The sequence below is a fragment of the Pipistrellus hanaki genome, assembly GCF_964339955.1.
Source record: "Pipistrellus hanaki genome assembly, chromosome: 5".
NCBI lineage: Eukaryota > Metazoa > Chordata > Mammalia > Chiroptera > Vespertilionidae > Pipistrellus > Pipistrellus hanaki.
The window spans coordinates 90808459-90827868 of record NC_140507.1 but is presented as its reverse complement, the minus strand read 5'-3'; the positions used below and the strand labels follow the sequence as shown (position 1 = coordinate 90827868).

General features: G+C 50.1%; 1 protein-coding gene and 1 long non-coding RNA gene across 2 annotated transcripts in view; one reads left to right on the top strand and one right to left on the bottom strand.

Annotated features, from left to right (window-relative positions):
* INSR (insulin receptor) overlaps positions 1-19410 on the top strand; it is a 127119-nt gene that overhangs the window by 21356 nt on the left and 86353 nt on the right. The gene's annotated exons all lie outside the window — the stretch shown is intronic.
* LOC311623238 lies at positions 12623-15761 on the bottom strand. Its single transcript, XR_014795131.1, has 2 exons — positions 14682-15761; positions 12623-14633 (listed from the first exon to the last, which is right to left on the bottom strand). It is a non-coding gene; the product is annotated as an uncharacterized lncRNA (long non-coding RNA).

Here is a 19410-nt window from a genome sequence, read left to right as displayed (position 1 = left end):
GAGGAGGGCTGTGTGGCCGTGAGGAGGGCTGTGTGGCTGTGAGGAGGGCGTTGGGTGGTTGAGGAGGGCTGTGTGGCCGTGAGGAGGGCTGTGTGGCCATGAGGAGGGCTGTGTGGCCGTGAGGAGGGCTGTGTGGCCGTGAGGAGGGCTGTGTGGCTGCTGAGGAGGGCTGTGTGGCCATGAGGAGGGCTGTGTGGCCATGAGGAGGGCTGTGTGGCCGTGAGGAGGGCTGTGTGGCCGTGAGGAGGGCGTTGGGTGGTTGAGGAGGGCTGTGTGGCCATGAGGAGGGCTGTGTGGCCGTGAGGAGGGCTGTGTGGCCGTGAGGAGGGCTGTGTGGCCGTGAGGAGGGCTGTGTGGCCGTGAGGAGGGCTGTGTGGCCGTGAGGAGGGCTGTGTGGCCGTGAGGAGGGCGTTGGGTGGTTGAGGAGGGCTGTGTGGCCGTGAGGAGGGCTGTGTGGCCGTGAGGAGGGCTGTGTGGCCGTGAGGAGGGCTGTGTGGCCGTGAGGAGGGCGCTGGGTGGTTGAGGAGGGCTGTGTGGCCGTGAGGAGGGCTGTGTGGCCGTGAGGAGGGCTGTGTGGCCGTGAGGAGGGCGCTGGGTGGTTGAGGAGGGCTGTGTGGCCGTGAGGAGGGCTGTGTGGCCGTGAGGAGGGCTGTGTGGCCGTGAGGAGGGCTGTGTGGCCGTGAGGAGGGCGTTGGGTGGTTGCAGCCGAGGCTGCCTGGCCCTTTACGGAAAAACACGGGGACCCCTGTTCTTGGTCGTGCGCCTTATCGAGGGGGGCGGCCGTTTTCGGAGGAAGTGGGAGATCACAGCATTAGGCCGACGAGGCCGCCTGCCCCTCTCTGGCCCCACGGGGCTGCGGACTGTGGGAGCCATCCTTGCCCCCCAGGAGCTCTTGATTTAGCTGCGGAGTGAGAAGGCGGGAGCACACGAGCCAGCAGATGTCACAGACCAGGCACGCCCCCTCCTCCCTCCGGGCGCGGCTCCAGCCGGTGGTCCCGATACCTTCGGAGCTGGGACACCTGGAGTCCTGATCTGTCCTCTGGACGCCGTGCAGAATACTGATAGTTAACCTCCTCCGAGGGCGAGCCTCTGCAGGCCTGCCTGTGCGCATGGCTGCTGGACGGTAACAGTACATTTTAAAAGGACGGTAGATCGTGTGGCATGATGGGCCACGTGAGCTTTTTAAATTTCTATTTATCCCTTTTTGTGTTGTTACAGATCTTTTTAAGAATCTAGGTCCGAATTAAAAGCACTGTCCTGAAAATACTCCGTGCCATTGTAGTTTTTGTCAATAAGATGATTGGAATTTTTAAAGTGACTTTTCGTTTTGGAGATGATGGGATTTTGATAGCAGGAAGGAAGTGCTAGTGAGAGTGTTTCTGAGCCTCCCACCCCTCCTTCGCCTCCCAGGACTGATGATGCATAAGACGCCGGTGGCATGTGCGGAAGTGATGGGTCCAGATGGGAGTGGTTGTAAAGATGTGGTGTGCGTGGCGGTGATGTTCAGAGGCAGAGGAAGAGGGAAGCGCGTTCAGGTGGTGGGACAAAAGCAGAAGTTCCTCATGCACTGGAGCAATGGTCTGCAAACCTCGGCTCGAGAGCCACATGCAGCTCTTTGGCCCCTTGAGTGTTCTAACGCCACTTCTTCAAAACAGACTCGCCCAGGCCGAAAACCGACTTCTGCGCATGCGCCACGAAGTCTCAGTCGCACTGTACGTGCGCGCCCACACGTGGTATTTTGTGGAAGAGCCACACTCAAGGGGCCAACGAGCCGCATGTGGATCTCGAGCCGCGGTTTGCCGACCATTGCACTAGCAGGGGTCTTCAAACTACGGCCCGCGGGCCACATGCGGCCCGCAGAGGAGTCTGATCCGGCCCGCCAGGTTTTTTGGGCAGTGAGCGCAGCCGAGGTGTTACAGTAGGAATTAGTAGTTCATATAGTCCGGCCCTCCAGCTCTCTGAGGGACCGTGATCTGGCCCCCACTTTAAAAAGTTTGAGGACCCCTGCTAGAGTAACGAGGCTGCCTCGTGTTGTGAAGAGGCCTGGACCAGTATGTGTGCTGAACGGCAGACGTTTTCCTGTAGGTACGATGAGAAAGTCATGCAGGTTCTCCCAGGCTGTGCTCAGGATGGGCTGTTTCCATGGTACTGACAGGTGCTGAGCCAGGATGTTACCAGGACCGCATGTCCGTGTTGAGTGCGGGACAGTCAGAGAAGCAGGTGTGAGGCTATAAGCCAGGCAGGCAGAAAGCCAGGTCCGGAAGCTCAGGGTGCGCTGGAGAATGGTAGACCAGTTGGCCACGGGGACTAATGGGGACAGGACTGTCCAGATCGTCAGTAGCGAACACCCAGACTTCCAGTTCTAGCGGGGCCCAGCTTCTTGGATGGGGTTTAGCTATTTAGCTAACGTTTGGCTTAGAGGACTAACCTGGCCGGGCTTCCTTTGGCAGAAGGTGGGAGAGAGTTAAATCCTCGTTATGGGAAGGTGGCTGTCTGGAGACTTGTAACTGGTCTGACGGGTTTTTCTTCTTCTCCCACATACTTGACAAAATTCATTGACATTTCCTACTGTGTCACCAGACCCTTTGTCAGAGTTAAAATCTGTTCTTTGTGACTGACTGATCACCTGAAATGCCTTGGGGAGGTCCCTGGGCCCAGGTCTCTCTGTGGTCCTCCTCCTGTCGGCCTTCCCCTGCACCTGGTACAGTGCTCTCTTTCCCAGTACAGAGAACTGGTGGGGCGCTATGGTTTCCAAACCCTACCCCTTATCTCCTCTCTCCCTCCCTCTCCCCTCTCTCTAGCTCAGGCTGAATGTCTGCACGTGCTTAGAAATAAATAATGTTGGCAGGGGAAGCTGACAGGAGAATTGCCTTTCCTTTGGCCCACAGGTCTGCTGTGGGTGGGGCCCTACGATTGGGCTCCTTTCCTCCGATCCCAGGTTGATCCCAGGTTTCGGAAGTGGACTGAGATCTCCCGCCCAGCCTCAGGGCACCGGACAGTGAAGCAGGGGATGGAGCAGTCACAGATTGGGGCTGGGCAGTGGCGAATGGTAGATAAAGCCCCTAATCCCCAAATGGCCGGAGGGTTTGGGTAAAGGGTTATTGGAACTTTTATTAGAGACGCTTCTTTGCTTCTGGTTTTGTCCCTCAGGGAGGGTGTTGGGTCTTTAATGACAGCTGCAGTCTAGAAAGAGGGTTTGCCTGGGGGCTTTACCGAGGGGATGTTTCCAATGGTCCTCTGTGAATGAAACCCTTCCCGTTAGGAGGTCTGATAAGAACAGGGGTTCCAGACCTGCTATGGCACCGAGTGTGCAGCTCGATGTGATTACTGACCACGTGCCACGCTGGTCCATGCACAGACGGGAGCCTGTCCCAGGCTGCCTCACCATGGCGAGGAGGTCAGGAAGTATGCAGAACACGACAAATTCGACCTGGAGCATTCAAGATTTCTGTAAAAACAGTGTATTCTCTCCCCACCCCCCTTTTATTGTAAAATGCCCATAAGAATTGTTGAGTGACCGACCGTTAGCACATCTGCAGTGCTGGACAGCCATGGCCCGCCTGGCCCAGAGCGTTCCATTGTCCGTGGACGTGTGGAGCATCCCTCTCCCCGCGGAATGAGGCGGGTGGTGTCCTTATGACATCGCCAGGAAAAGAATTTCCGAGACTCCCCGGGAGGGTGAGGGGATTTTGTTTGCGTGGAATCACGTCTCTGAGCCCCCTTTCCCTAACCCGGTCCTGGAGGCGGTGCGGGGGGGCTGTCCGGCAGAGCCCCAGCGAGGCCGGTGTCCGGTCTCCCTCCGTGCGGCAGCCGCCCGCTCCGCGTCCGGCCAGTGACCGTCTGTCCGGCCAGTGACCGTCCACCTGGCCAGTGACCGTCCGTCCGGCCAGTGACCGTCCGCCTGGCCAGTGACCGTCCGGCCGGCCAGTGACCGTCCGCCTGGCCGTGGCGTGCGGGCGGCCGGGGAGCAGGGCCTGAGAGCCCCGCAGCCAGGAGCTGACCCAGAGGAACCGAGAGCCCAGAGCGCAGGAGCCGAGAGAGCGAACCCCTTTGTCTAGGCCAGTGGTTGCAAACTCATTCGTCCACAGAGCCAAACATCAACAGGACAACGACGGAAAATTCTTTTGAGAGCCAAATCATTTATTTATTTATTTATTTATTTATTTATTTTTATTTATTTAATTTATTTTTTATTGATTTTTTACAGAGAGGAAGAGAGATGGCTAGAGTGTTAGAAACATCGATGAGAGAGAAACATCAACCAGCTGCCTCCTGCACACTCCCCACTGGGGATGTACCCGCAACCAAAGTACATGCCCTTGACCGGAATCAAACCTGGGACCTTTCAGTCCACAGGTGGACACTCTAGCCACTGAGCCAAACCGGTTTCGGCTTGAGAGCCAAATTATTTAAACTTAAACTTCTTCTAATGCCACTTCTTCAAAATATAATAGACTCACCCAGGCCGCGGTATTTTGTGGAAGAGCCAGGGAGCCGCAGTTTGCAGACCACGGGTTTAGGGGACTAAATATCTCAAATCTTCCCGCTTGGCGTGGCCACGCCCACGCTGACCAGTGACCCAGGAGTGACGGACAGCGGTCCCTTCGCCAGTCCCCCGCTTCACTGGGCATGCGTCTCTTCCCCCTGCCCAGCCCGTTCCCCACTGACCTGCGGGGACCAGCCCGATGGCTGCTGTGGGGAGGGCAATGCGGTAGTTTCCTGGCGGAGCTGCCCGAATGGTGTGTCTATAATAATTGGCATTTCCTTTCCTGTTATTAATAACGAGGTTAATTACCAGGGTCTCGTCATCACCTCACCAGAAGCATCGCTCCACACCTCCCTCCCTCCAGCCCGTCAGCCACTAACCCACTGTCCTTTTCTGGATTTTACCTCTTCTGGATGCTTCCTATAAGCAGAATCATACGTTATGCGACTTTGGTTGTTGTTGTTCATCCTCACCTGAGGGTATTCTCCCATGGATTTTAGAGAGAGTGGAGGGGCGGGTGTGTGTGTGTGTGTGTGTGTGTGTGTGTGGCATTGCTGAGTCATTTGGTAATTCTGTGTTTAAGTATTGAGTCAAGGTTCCTTTCCTTTTTTTTTTTTTCTTTTGGTTTTAATTTTAAAAACACAATTTTATTGTCAGAGAAACCACAGATGCAGAAAACCACAAGCAAATGTGCCGCCTAATGAAGGCCTTGTAACTCCCACCTCGGCTGAGAAATAGCGCTTTGCCAGCAGCAGCTGCCCCCTGCCCCGCCCCCTCCTCCCCAGCCCTTCCCAGGCTCCATCCCCGTCACAGCCCCTCCCCCCTTCTCTCTCCCCCCTCCCCCTCCCCAGAGTGATCACTGTTCTGTCTCTTCTACGGGCCACTTCTTTCTGCACAGTTTCATTACTCAGTGTGACTCTCGGGACGTACAGTTTAGTCTTGCCCATTAATAAATTTGGGATGTCTCTTCGAATGTACAGCGTGATTCTCAGTGAGGGGTGATCTTGCTTCCCAGGGGACGTTTGTCAACGTCTAACGACATGTTTGGTTGTTCCAACTTGGGAGGATGTGCTCCTGGCACTGAGTGAGGGGGCCAGAGCGGCCACGCAGCTCACCACAGTGCAGAGACATTCCAACCACCGAGCGTCACTGCTGCACAGCCCAGTGCCCAAGAGCTCTGGTCTGCTGGTTCCTCTGTTCCTTTACACTCGCCCCCCACCCCACCCCACCACGTGTGAGTGTTCTGGCGGTAGTCTCCTGGCCCTCTGTCCCTTCGGTGGATTTCATTTAACACCAGAGGCCCAGTGCACAAATTCGTGCACCAGTGGTGTCCCTTGGCCTGACCTGCAGGGTCGGGCTGAAACCAGCTCTTCGACATCCTCCAAGGGGTCCCGAATTGCAAGAGGGTGCAGGCCAGGCCGAGGGACCCCACCAGTGCATGATTGGGACCGGGGAAGGACCATGGGAGGGCTCCAGTGTGTGTCCGGCTTGTCTCGCTCGTCCTGATCAGCCAGACCCCAGCAGCAAGCTAACCTACTGGTCAGAGCATCTGTCCCCTGGTGGTCAGCGCATGTCATAGCAGAGCAGTTGAGTGACCTTAGCATATCATTAGCATATTATACTTTGATTGGTTGAATGGACAGCTGGATGACCAGACACTTAGCATATTAGGCTTTGATTTTATAGGATTGGCTGCCCCCACCCCAGCACTCTTTGCAGTCAGCCATTTGCACAGGTGATTTCTTTGCTCCTTCCCTTGAGCATGGTTATGGTTGGTGGTGTGCACTCCCGCTATTTTTTTTTTTTTTTTTAATCTGCAGATTTTGTTATTCAACCTAGTGGTAGTGATGGACCTCCCTTTCTCAGTTTAAATATATATATATATATATATATATAGAGAGAGAGAGAGAGAGAGAGAGAGAGTGTTGATTTTTTACAGAGAGGAAGGGAGAGGGATATAGAGTTAGAAACATTGATGAGAGAGAAACATTGATCAGCTGCCTCCTGCACACTCCCTACTTGGTATGTGCCTGCAACCAAGGTACATGCCCTTGACTGGAATCGAACCTGGGATCCTTGAGTCCACAGGCCGACGCTCTATCCACTGAGCCAAACGGGCTAGGGCCCTTTCTCAGTTTTTTGTAAACAAGGCACAGATGGGATGTCATAATGAAACTGTCTTTACAAAGACAATTGGTGCTGAGAAAATGATTTTTTATACAGTCACACGGCATGAGGGTGGTTGCAAAGGAATTTTACAAGGGCAAGAAAAACACACACGCTCACCTCAGGGCTGTGGTTGTAAGTAAGACAGAATGGGCAGTCAACCTCGAGACACATGGCAGAAGGAAAACAATAGGTCTGGCAAAGGAAAGATGTCTCATGTGAGGATGAGTTTGATGAAGAAAGAAGCTGGAGAGTTGTCTTAAAGATGCTCATGTAGTGCCCTGGCTGCTGATCTCAATGGTTAGAGCAATGGCCCACACACCAAAGGGTCGTGGGTTTGAATCCTGGTCAAGGGTATGCACCTGGTTTGCAGGTTTGATCCCCAGCCCCAGTTGGGGCATGTAGGGGCATGTTGGCAACCAATCAGTGACTCTCCCACATCAATGCATCTCTTCCTCTCTCCCCCCTCTTCCCCTGCCTTCCTCCCTTCCACTCTCTAAAGAAATCTATGGGAAAAATATCCTCGGTGAGCATCAACAACAACAAAAAACGATGCTCATGTGGTCCAGAGGAGGGCATACTGCGTCACACAGCCTGTCTTCACCCTTTTGAAAGGATGCTTTTGAAAGAGATCCACAGCACTGCAAAACTGGATTTGGAAACTTCTTGCAGTTGAAAGTGATATATTTACAAGTGTTTCCTGATGGGGATTGCAAGCAACAACCCCGGGCATTTGGTAGAATGAAACCTGAGAGACAGGGAAGGCCCTGTGGCCCCCTTGGCCCTGTGCCCCTGGGAGGAGGGTAGGGCAGACCCAGGTCCCGAGAGTTACAGGCTCAGGACCGAAGAAGTCAGAAAATGACGTCAGTTGTTCCCCCTGGACCCAAAGTGCGAGTGTTGCCTGCACGGAGGCAAACCTTTCTAAGTTCCCTAACTCCGCAGAGGCCATCTAGAAGGTCCAGCAGCTTGGGATGGCCAGGAGGAGCCAGTTCTGCAGGACCTGTTGCTGCTGAGTCAGTGTAAGATGGCGGGGGTTGTCACTTTATTTTATTTTAGATGACGTTGGAGTATTTATAGAGGCTTCCCTAGGCTTTGTGGCCGCCCTGCCTCCCTCATGCTGTTTCCCCCTTAAGATCTTCCTTCTTTCCATCCCCACTCCTCCTGGTGGCTGGGTGGGTGGGTGGGACTTAGGAGGGTGAGGATGGTGAGGTCCCACCTTGGATGCAGTGTAGAACCACCTTGATGACCTTCTAGAGCTGCACATGCAGCTAAGTTTGCGTGTATCACCATGAATAAAATCAAACGTTTGTCCCTCAGTTGCACTGACCGCATTCAGACAGTGCCGATGTGGGACATTGCCATCATTCCAGAAAGTTCTGTTGGGCAGCGCTGCCCTGGGACGTTTCATTTCATGGTAAAAGATAGCTCTGCGGTCAGATGGACCTGGGTCTGAACCCTGTAAGTGCTCTGTGACCTTGGACCAGCCGCCTCGCCTTCTCAGCCTGTTTCCTCGTCTGAAACGAGGAGATGGGAGGAGACTCAGTCTCAGGGTCTTTCTTTCTTCTCAGCTTTTAACTGGTATTCTCTCTTTTGGTGAAAATAAAGTTCCCATTCCCCTTCTTGACTTTGTGGTTGATTTCCCCCCTTAAATGTAACAGTGGATGTTTTCTTCCCAACCTCTGTACCGTTTGAGAGTCCCTCAAGTAGACAGAGAAGTGTCTTGGGAAAGTTGAACAAAACAAAGAGGCTGTTATAGGTGCCTCTGAGCGAGAGGAGGAACGAGGAAGGGCTGAGAGTGTCACCCCGCCTGTGGGTGACCAAGAATGAGGACTGTGTCGGTGCTTCCTGGCTGCTCCCCTCTCTCCGGGGCTGGGGAACAGGGTGCTTCTCAGTGTGAGGGGGATGGAGCGGCCGCGTTGAGAGGAAGTGGAGTCAAGATGGGCAAGATGGGAGGGGACCTCGCCTGAGCGAGTCTTCTGGCTTAGCACTGGCATCCCAGTCAGCTTGTTGGCTGCCAGGGACAGGAATCTGCTCTGACTGAAACCACAGCGGGTGGCCATGTCCTGGGAGGAAGCAGGGCTTTCTCTGGGAACGTGTATCAGCTGCCGTTGGCTGTGTAACAGACCATTCATTCCTAGATGGAATGGCTTTATACAGTTGTTATTTATCTTGCTCACGTTCTCTGGATCCGCGGGGAGGTTTTCTGGGCGGGACCACACGCTGACCACAGACACAGGAGTGGCTGTCTCCTGGGTCTGGATAAGCCGGTGAGATGCTGGTGGCGGGATGAGGTAGCACAGTCACACTCCGAAGGCTGGCGGTCGGTGCTGCTGGTGGCTGGTATGTTTTGGTTTCCCCCGTGGCCGCTCACCCTGCAGTAGGCTGGCTTGGATTTGGAGCTCATGATAGTTTGGAGGTTCCAAGAGCGTGAGATGAATCCTTAGTGCACAAGCGCTTTTGTCTGTATCAGGTGACCTGATGTTCCACTGGTCAGAGCAAGTCCCATGGCTAAGGCAAGCTTGAAGGAAGAGAAGGATAGACTCCATCTACCGACTGGAGAGTGTCAGCTGGTGGTCTTTGCCATCAACACAACACCTACAGGAATCCCCGTTTGGAGTACCGTGAAAACTGCCCAGTCAGTGTTACAGCTCGATGATGAAGCAGCATGGCTGTGGGAGGCCCTGGGGCCTGGTCCACTCTGGTTGGTCTGCCCGCCCTGCCTGCCTGCTCCTCTCCACCCCGTCCAGGGGGCATCTTCCCGCTTCCTCTGCGGCGTTTCTGCTCCCGCCAGGCAAATGCAGTCTGCAGTCCCTGTGGGAAGGGAAAGGGAAGCTTTCCTGAGCTCCAGGAGGGATGACTTATATGGACAGGAGTCTCGCCCCCGTTCCCTGATTGGTCTGTCCTCATGCAAATGAGGATTTCAAATCCTTGCAGTCTGATTGGTCCCAAAACCACTGCTTTGGGTGGAATGCTCTGAAGATATCAGTTAAATCCGTTTTTTCATTTAGTTTTTACTGCCTATGTTTTCTTCTTGGGTTTTTACGGTTTTGAGTCTAACATTTAGATCTTTAGTCCATTTTGGGTTTATTTTTGTGTGCAGTGTAAGAAGGTAGTCTAATTCCATTTTTTTAAAAATACCTGTCTGTCCAATTTTCCCAGCACCATTTTTTGAATAGACTGTGTATGTTTAGTTTAGTGTATGTTTTTGCTTCCTTTGTCAAATAATAATTGACAATAAAGGCATGTGTTTATTTCTGGACTCTATTCTGTTCTATTGACCTATGTTTGTTTTCATGCCAGTACCATGCTGTTTTGATTACTATGGCCTTGTGATGTAGTTCGATATCAGGTAGCATTCTTCTTTCTCAAGATTGCTGTTCCTATTGGAGTTCTTTTATGGATCCATATAAATTTTTGAAATATTGTTCTAGTTCTGTGATACACCATTGGTATCTTGATAGGAATTGCTTTGAATTTGTAGATTGCTTTGGGTAGTATGGCCATTTTAATGGTGTTAATTCTTCCTATCCATGAACATGATATATGCTTCCACTTATTTCTATCTCCCTCAGTTTCTTTCTTCAGTGTCTTATAGTTTTCCAAGTATAGGTCTTTTATTATTATTGGTTAAGTTTATTCTTAGTCATTTTATTCTTTTTGAAGCAATTGTGAGTGTAATTGTTTTCTTATTTTTCCTTTCTGATAGCTCATTATTGGTGTATAAAAATGCAACTGATTTCTGGGCATTTGTTTTGTATCCTATTTTATTGAATTCATTTACCACTTCTAGTAGTTTGTGGTGGAATCTTTAGGATTCTCTCTGTATAATATCTTGTCATCTGTAAATAATGACATTTTTACTTACTCCTATCGAACTTGGATGCCTTTTATTTCTTCTTGTCGAGTCTGGTTAAAGGTTTGTCAATCTTACTTATCTTTTCAAAGAACCAGCTTTTGGATTCATTGACCTTTTTATCTGTTTATTTTACTCTTTTATTTATTTCTCCTCTGACTTTTATTATTTCTTTTCTCTCACTCTTGGCTTTGTTTGTTACTCTTTTTCAAGTTCCGTTAAGTGTAAAGTTAGAGTGTTTTTTTGTTTTTAGCTTTTTGTTGTTTCTTGAGATAGACCTGTAACACTGAATTTTCCTCTTAGGATTGCTTTCCCTCTTAGAATTTTGGGTTGTTGTGTTTTCATTTTCATTTGTTTGAGGGTATCTTTTGATTTCTTCATGGATCTTATTGTTAAGCCATTCATTGTTGTTTTTTTCAAACATATTTTTATTGATATCAGAGTGAGGGAAAGAGAGGGAGAGAGAGATAGAAATATCAATGATGAGAAGCTGCCTCCTGCATGACTTACACTGGAGATCAAGCCCGCAACCAGGGCATGTGCCCTGACGGGGAATCAAACCGGGGCCTCCTGGTTCATAGGTCCAAGTTCAGCCACTGAGCCGTGCTGGCCGGTCAAGCCATTCATTGTTTAGTAACATGTTATTAGTGTCCACGTCATAGTGTTTTTCTGTTTTCTTCTTGTGATTGATTTCATGTCTCATGGCATTTTGGTCAGACAAAATGCTTATATGACTTCAGTCTTCTTAAATTTATTGAGACCTGGTTTATGTTCCAACATGTGGTCTATCCTAGAAAACATTCCATTTGTGCTTGTAAAGAATTTATATTCTGCTGCTTTGGGGGGAATGCTCTGAAGATATCAGTTAAGTACATAAATGTTTACAGGGGTTATTCCCTTTGTTGGACTGCTCCCTTTATCATTATGTGTGTTCTTCTTTGTGTTTTACCATAGCTTTTGTCTGAAAATCCTTTTTGTCGCATGTCAGTATTGCCATCACAGCATTTTTTTCCATTTAATTTGGCAATCATCAAAATGTTCTCTTTATCTATGAGTTTGTTTCTGTTTTGTTTGTATTTTATGACTGAGTCTATTCCATTGTATATATGTACCACTTTTCTTTATCCATTCATCCATTGATGAACACTTAGGTTGCCTTCATATCTCAGATATTGCAAATAATGCTGCAATGAACATATGGATGCATATATCTTCTCACATTAGTGTTTTGAGTATCTTTGGATAAATACCCAGTAGTGGAATTTCTGGGTCCTTCTAATTCAACTTTTGTTGAGATTTTCAGACTTAATAGCATGCTATTAATCTTGTTGGTATATTCTCCTTTATGTCTATTTAGATTTGCCAGCTTTGCTTTTTCTTTTTTCCAGAAAAGTTGAGCTTGGATTTATTTATCAATTCCCCTCTCCCCCCCCCGCATCACTCCCCCAACCACAATTTACTAGTTACTATTATAATCTTAATTCTTCCCATTTTGAGATTATTCTTAACTCCCTCCTCCCCCCATGTGAAGTGTTTAGATCAGTGTTTTTCAACCTTTTTTGGGCAAAGGCACACTTGTTTCATGAAAAAATCACGAGGCACACCACCATTAGAAAATGTTAAAAAATTTAACTCTGTGCCTATATTGACTATATATAAAGTAATTCTCTTGAATAGGAATCAAATAAACACAAAGAAAGTATTTTATAATTAATTTATTATGAAATATTAAGTAAACAAAATAGTGAAAAATTATAAAATTCTTGTCTTGTCTGCACCTACGGCACACCAGGCAACATATGTGCCGCGGAACAGCGGTTGAAAAACGCTGGTTTAGATGACTCATCATATGTTTAAATTTTTGGGTGGGGGGGAGAAATTGGAAAATGAATAAATGAAGAATTTAATATCATTCTTTCAATACAATGAAAGCTTTTAAGAATTCAATTTGAACATGGCTTGGGCTACCCTCATAGGTTTTGGCTATATGGTATAACATTTTTGTTTTCCTTTTTTAGAGTTTGTAAAAAATAATTTTGATTTTGTTACTTTTGATAGTCATTATCTTGAAAACTGCCATTGAATGTCCATGATGCTTCAATCACTTTTAAAAATATATATATTATTGATTTTTCACAGAAAGGAAGGGAGAGGGATAGAGAGTTAGAAACATCGATGAGAGAGAAACATCGATCAGCTGCCTCCTGCACACCCCCTCCTGGGGATGTGCCCACAACCAAGGTACATGCCCTTGGCCGGAATTGAACCTGGCACCCTTCAGTCCGCAGGCCAACGCTCTATCCACTGAGCCAAACCAGTTAGGGCTGTTTCAATCACTTTATATTAACTTTCTCATTTAATCTTCGTAGCAACCCTAGGAAGTATTCTTGTTTAACAGACTGTTGTAATAGCAGATGAAACCGAGCCTCAGGAGAGGTCAGGTGACTTCTCAAGGTCAGATAATGGGGCTGGGGGCCAGGGCAAGGCTGGAAGCTAGACCATGCTCTGTTTTGATTCTAAACCATGCACTGCCTCTCTGACTATGCTACACTGCCTTTCCGGTTGAGTGAATTTTAATCACTCGTTGTTAGGGTTTAAAAAAATTAACTGTTCATTTTAATGAGTTATTTTGATCTCCAAGTTGATGTGGTTTAAAAATAATTAACTTGTGACCTGAAGAGTTCCTGGGTTTTGGACTTGCCTATGGCTTCTTGTTCAGCGGAGTGGCTGTTTCGTCATCTTCTGTGCGTGTGGATGGAAGCCGGGGGAGCCGGCGGGTCTGAGTCAGAGCCCGCGGGAAACTTCCCGGGCCCGCGTGCACGTGGAGTGTGAGATCCAGGCTCCGCTTTGCTGGCAGACGGCTCCGCCGCCGCAGAGTGAGAACCGTTTCTGGGGAGTCCGGACCCCGCACTCCTCCGTGACCCGCGGCCCGCCTCCAGGACAGCCGGGACCGTGTTTTCCCAGCGCCCTCGCTGCTCTCCTCGTCACCGTGCGCGTGTGGCTGGTGTGCCGGCTCAGGACTCGGAGGCCGGGCCAGGGAGGGCCTGACCTGCGGGCCGACCTGCCTGTTCGCCTTTGGTTCTATTTCAGGGTCTTGCTTTCAGCGTGACTTGCTGCAAGTCAGCGTGACTGGTTGTGACTTCAAGTGGTCCAACCTTTCCCTCAGATGGGGCCGTGAGTCATCTTTATTTTTACGGGGCTGCGTCACGTGAGCAGTGGTATTACAGTAGGCGTTTTCGGCTGAAATCTAGTAAAGGTTTCAATCCGCCACCTGGAGTCCGTGTTCCCTGCACTTTTTTATTGTTCATGACTAAGAGTACGCTGGGCGGAGGGCTGGGGAATGGTTGGCGAGAGTGGAAGGCTCCGGGGACACGCATGGAGAACTGAACTGTCTGGCTTCGGGACTCTTGTTGCCGCGGCCGATTCCTCCAGACAGAAGGGCTGGCAGAGCCCTCCCCCTGCAGGCGCAGGCAGCGGCATATCTGAGTAGCCATCAGCCTGGTTATCACTGTTTATCCCACCCCGGTGATTCCCTGAGACCCCACCCCACCCACGCTGCTTCCACTGGTTTTTCCATACAAACTGCCTGTCTTGGCTTTTGCTATGGATTTTCCTAAAATCTCTGAAAGGTTCACAAAACCCAACAAGCAGTGTTGTTTGGTGGCGGCATGTCCGGTCCTTGCTAAGCACCACAAGCCGTGCGGCAGCAGCGGCTGGCCTCAGCTCACAGCTCGGCCTCTTCCAGTCACCTGCAAGCCCAGCACAAATGGGAACTAACTGCAGAGTGCTTTGTAGCTTATACCAAATGGCCCTGGGAGAGGTATAGGCAGTGGCTGACCTTGGCCTATATGTCCCAAGAGGCCCAGAGCTAACACATCCAATGGCCAGCTTCAGCCTTCACCAGGGTACCCCCTCTCTCCCCATTTCAACTAGTGACACACTCAACGGGCAGACTCAGTGGGCACCAGAGCTTCGTGGAAGTGGATCCTGCTCTATGGAGTCCGTCTCTGCATAGCAGCCCCTCCACTGTTCTCACAGCTGATCAGCCTATTGATGTGCACAAACAATCAAGGCTCAAATACAACAGGAGGGCACAACACAGCCACACAAAGGACACACCTGGAGCACCTGGCTCAGGTGGCCAGGCGGACCGTGCCACTGGCCCCCACAGGACACCTGCTGCGTACGTCCACTCTAAAGGCGGGGAGATGCAGCGTTTTACCTGACTCATGATAACAAACACAGGGGAGCTGCCAGAGTGAGGAGACAAAGAAATACGTACCAAGTGAGAGAACAGAACAAAACTCCAGAAAAAGAACTAAACAAAATGGAGACAAGCAAATTACCAGATGCAGAGTTCAAAATGCTAATCATAAGGTTTTTAATTATCTCAGAGAAAACTTAAAGAGATAGAAAACATAAAAGGAATAGTCAGAAATGAAGAGTACAATAACCGAAATGAAGAATACATTACAGGGAATCAACAGTAGGTTAGATGAAGGATCATGTTAGTGATTTGGAAGATAAAATAGCAGAAAACACCCAGTCAGAACAGCACAAAGAATTTTAAAAATGAGAATAGTTGAAGGGACCTGAAGCATACTAACATTCATATTGTAGGGGCACCAGAGGAGAAAAGAGAGAGCAAGGAATTGAAAACCTATGTGAAGAAGTGATGGCTGACTGGTGAAGGAAATGGACAGACAAGTCCAGGAGGTGCAGAGAGTTCCAAACAAGATGAACTCAAAGAGGCCAACACCAAAACACATATAATTAAAATGCAAAAAGTTAAAGACAAAGAGAACCTCAAAAGCAGCAACAGAAAAGCAGTTAGTTTCCTAAAAGGGAGATCTCCTAAGATTGTCAGCTGATTTCTAAACAGAAATTTTGCAGGCCAGAAGGGATTGACACAAAATATTGAAAGTGATGAAGAAAAAGAACCTAGAATCAAGATTATAATTTAGAATTGAATGATAGATGAAGAGCTTTCCAGACAAGGAAAAAGCTAAAGGAATTCATTATCACCAAACCAGTATTACATGAAATGTTAAAGGGTCTTCTTTAAGAAGAAGAAAATAGGAATAATGAAATAGCAATAACTACAGCCCAGGATTCAGTGTGACAGGTGTGTGCTCAGAGGCAGGCCAGCCCTCACGGCAGCCTTCTGAGGGAACAGATTTCAGCCTCCCTGTCTTACAGATGGGGAAACTGAGGCATGGAGAGGGCATCCTACCCGAACCACAGCTTCTGGACCACTCTGTGCCGTGTGGTGCGAACCTACCGTGTGCAGAGCCTGGTGGCAACATCTACCCGCTGTGGGCGCCAGGTGCTGCCTCCGGGTGCCCATCGGCCTCGCCGCAGCACCAGGCTGTCTCGCCGCCGCCAGGCTGGCAGCGCTGTCGCTGGACTCGCTGTGCGGTGGGGTGTGAAGGGTCCTGTCCCCGGAGAAGGGCTGCGGGTGGACCTGGGAGTGGGCGTCGTGGTCTACACTCTGCGGGAGAGGAAGCCTGCCCGGCACGCTGGGCGCGCCTGCACAGAGCGGGTGGCGGTCCCTGCTGCAGGCGCCCCATCACCGGGCTTAGCGGGTCACGTGGAGATGGGCCGTTATCCTCATTACCGCTGCCTGGGGCTCTGCAGGGTGTGTCTGCCGTGCTCTCCCACGCCCAGGGCTCCTTCTTGAGAAAGTCAGCAGCAGAGTCAGGAAGGTGGCAAAGCCAGTGTCTGGAGGCCTCGGAGAGATCTTGTCAGGCGGCTGCTCTCACAGAATGCCGGAGGCTGAGGGGCTGAAGCAGCATCACCGTTCAGAGTTCTGGGGGCTGGGAGGCCACGGTCAAGGTGCCAGCAGATCTGGCCCCTGGGGAGGGCCAGCTTCCGGCTTATGGATGGGCCACTTGGTCACTGGGCCTCACGGGGCCTTTCCTTGGTGCCTCCTCTTGGAGCCCCCTCCCCCCACCCTCTCTCTCTCTCTCTCTCTCTCTCTCTCTCTTTCTCTCTCTCTCAATGAGGGCGCTAATGCCATCATCACCGTCCCATCCTCATGATCTCTCCTAAACCTTTTACCTCCCAAAGGCTATCACATTGGAATAAGCCCCCCTAACGGGCTTCAACGTGTGGATTTTGAAAATTCAGCCCATATTTCAGGTGACAGTCTCATTTGGACAGTGGCTCGATGCCAAAGTACAGAAGAAGCCGCGTGGGAGCAGCCCACGTGTCCGTTCACGTGGTCCGTCCGTACAGTGGAATGGGACCGGCCTTAGAAAGGAAGGACATTCTGACACCTGCCACAGCACGGGTGAAGCTCAGCGGCACTGTCTTCAGGGCAATAAATCAGTCGCAAAAGGGCTGTGGGATCACCCCCAGGAGGGCCGGGAGGAGTCAGAGTCGCAGAGACAGGAAGTCGGGGGGTGCGGGGCAGGTGAGGGGAGGGGGAGCTGGTGTTTAACGGGGACAGAGTCAGTTTGGGAAGATGAGGAGGTTCCGGAGGTGGAGGATGGGAGTGAATGTGCTCAATGCCTCTGGACTGTGTTCTTAAAGATGGTTAATATGGTAAATTTTATGTCCTGTATTTTACCACAGTTTAAAAAAATGTACCTATTTTAAGGGTACAGTTGGATGAGTTTTGGCAAAAGTGCACCCTCAGGGAACTGCCACCAGGACCGGGACGAACATCCCGTCACTCTCCACGGCTCCCTCCTGGCGGCCAGTCCCCTTCACGCGCCCGTGGGGCCGCGGCTTCCCTGCTTCCTGCCGGCAGGTTCGTTTTGCCTTTTAGAGCTCCACTCGAATGGAATACAGGGTTGGGCGAAAGCAAGGCTAAGTTGTTTGTATGGAGAATAATATAATCTACATACATAAAAGCCCAGCGACCAAACGGTGGAATGATTGGTGGTTATGACGTGCACTGCGGTAGCCAACCAGCCAGATCCAGCCCGATCACTTCCCCCACCTTCTCCTCCGCCGGCCCCTCCCCTGATCGGCCCCCAACACCCCAATTGGGGCAGGGCCGGCCGGTCAACCACCTGTGGCCCTCTCCCTTCTCTCCCCCCACCTCCCACCAGCCCGCCCAATGGACCCCCATTGGGCTAGGCCAGCCGGACCCCACCCGGGCACGAATTTGTGCACCGGGCCTCTAGTGATTAATAAACGATAATAGAAGAATGAACCCTGTTTCTTGTACTCACAACATTAACCCTACTCTTGCCCCACCCTGTATACTTTCGTGTCTGGCTGCTTTTGTTCAGCATCGTGTTCTGAGAATCGTGCACATCACTGTATTTATCAATAGCGTAACCTCTTACAAACCGCCGAGGAGCACTTCCTGTGTGGACGTACAGTGTGTGTGTTTCCCGGCCGAAGGACATGGGGTGGTGTTCAGTTCTGGGCTCTTGTGCACCAGCCTGCTAGGACCGTTCGTGCAGGAGCCTCTGTGAGGACACACCGTTCTCTTCTCTCGGATACACACCTGGGGATGGTATGGAAACAGCTGGACCACACTGCGTGGCACTCCCCCGGCAGCGGGCGGCGTGCTGGCTGCGCCCCGTCCTCAGGAGCGCTGCATTGTCGCCATTTTAACATCAGCCATCCTGGTGGGTGTGAGCTGTGTGCACGGTGGCTCTGATTTGCGTTGTCTGATGGCTGGTGAAGTTGCACACCTTTGATGTGTGCATTGGGATTTGAACCTGTTTTGTGCAGTGAATATTAAAATCTTTTTCCTTCTTACCTTTTGGATTTTTGTCTCACTGTTGATGCACTTTGGAATAAAGAATGTTGTCTGAAGAGGTATTATACATGTTTTCTCCCAGGTGGTTTGACCCTTTCATTTTTCTTAACTGACTTTTTGATGTTCAATTGAATTTATTGGGGTGACGTTGGTTAATAAAATTATACAGGTTTCAGGCGTAAAATTTTACACACATTGTGTGTTCACAACCCCATCACCATTTGTCCCCTTTACCCTCTTCTACCTTAACTGTCTTTGGAAGAGCAGCCAGCTTTTGACACGGTGAGGTTATTAACTTAATTAGCTCCAAGTTATGGCTCTGAGAATTTTCCAGAAGCGCTAGCCCCAACACAGACATTTGTGGAATATTATTATTATTATTATTATTATTAAAAATATATTTTATTGATTTTTTACAGAGAGGAAGAGAGAGGGATAGAGAGTTAGGAACATTGGTGAGCTGCCTCCCGCACCCCCCCCACTGGGGATGTGCCTCCAAACAAGGTTCATGCTCTTGACCAGAATCGAACCCAGGACCCTTCAGTCCGCAGGCTGACGCTCTGTCCACTGAGCCAAACCGGTTTCGGCGAATTTTATTATTTTTGTTTGTTTATTAATAGAATTAATTTTTAAAAACCAATTTAGTGTTTACAGAAAAGTTGAGCAGAAAGTTAAAAAATACTTCCATATAGTCCTTCATGCTCCCTAACAATTCCCTTTATTAGTAACACCGTTGTTAGTGTGGTAATTAAACTTTTGTGAGTGTAGTCTGTTATAATTGATGAACCAATATTGACAGTATTATTAACCACAGTCGGTAGTTTACATTAGGATTCACTCACCGAGTTGTATATTCTCTGGATGCCGACAAGTGTGTAATGGCACGTATCTACCATCATGATCACCATCATTGCCTGTGTTCACCTGATCACTCCTCCCTCTTTTATTAACTACTGGAGGCACCGTGCTTGAAATTCGTGTGTGTGTGTGTGTGTGTGTGTGTGTTCCCCTCAGTCCAGCCTGCACCTTCTCCAGTCTGGGACCCCTCGGACATCCCTTTCACAATCGGGGACCACTGGCTCCTAACTGCTCACCTGCCTGCCTGCCTGATCACTCCTAACTGTCTCTTCTCCCCCCCACCCCCTGCTGGTGTAGTCGTCCCTAACTCCCCCCTTCCCCCCACAT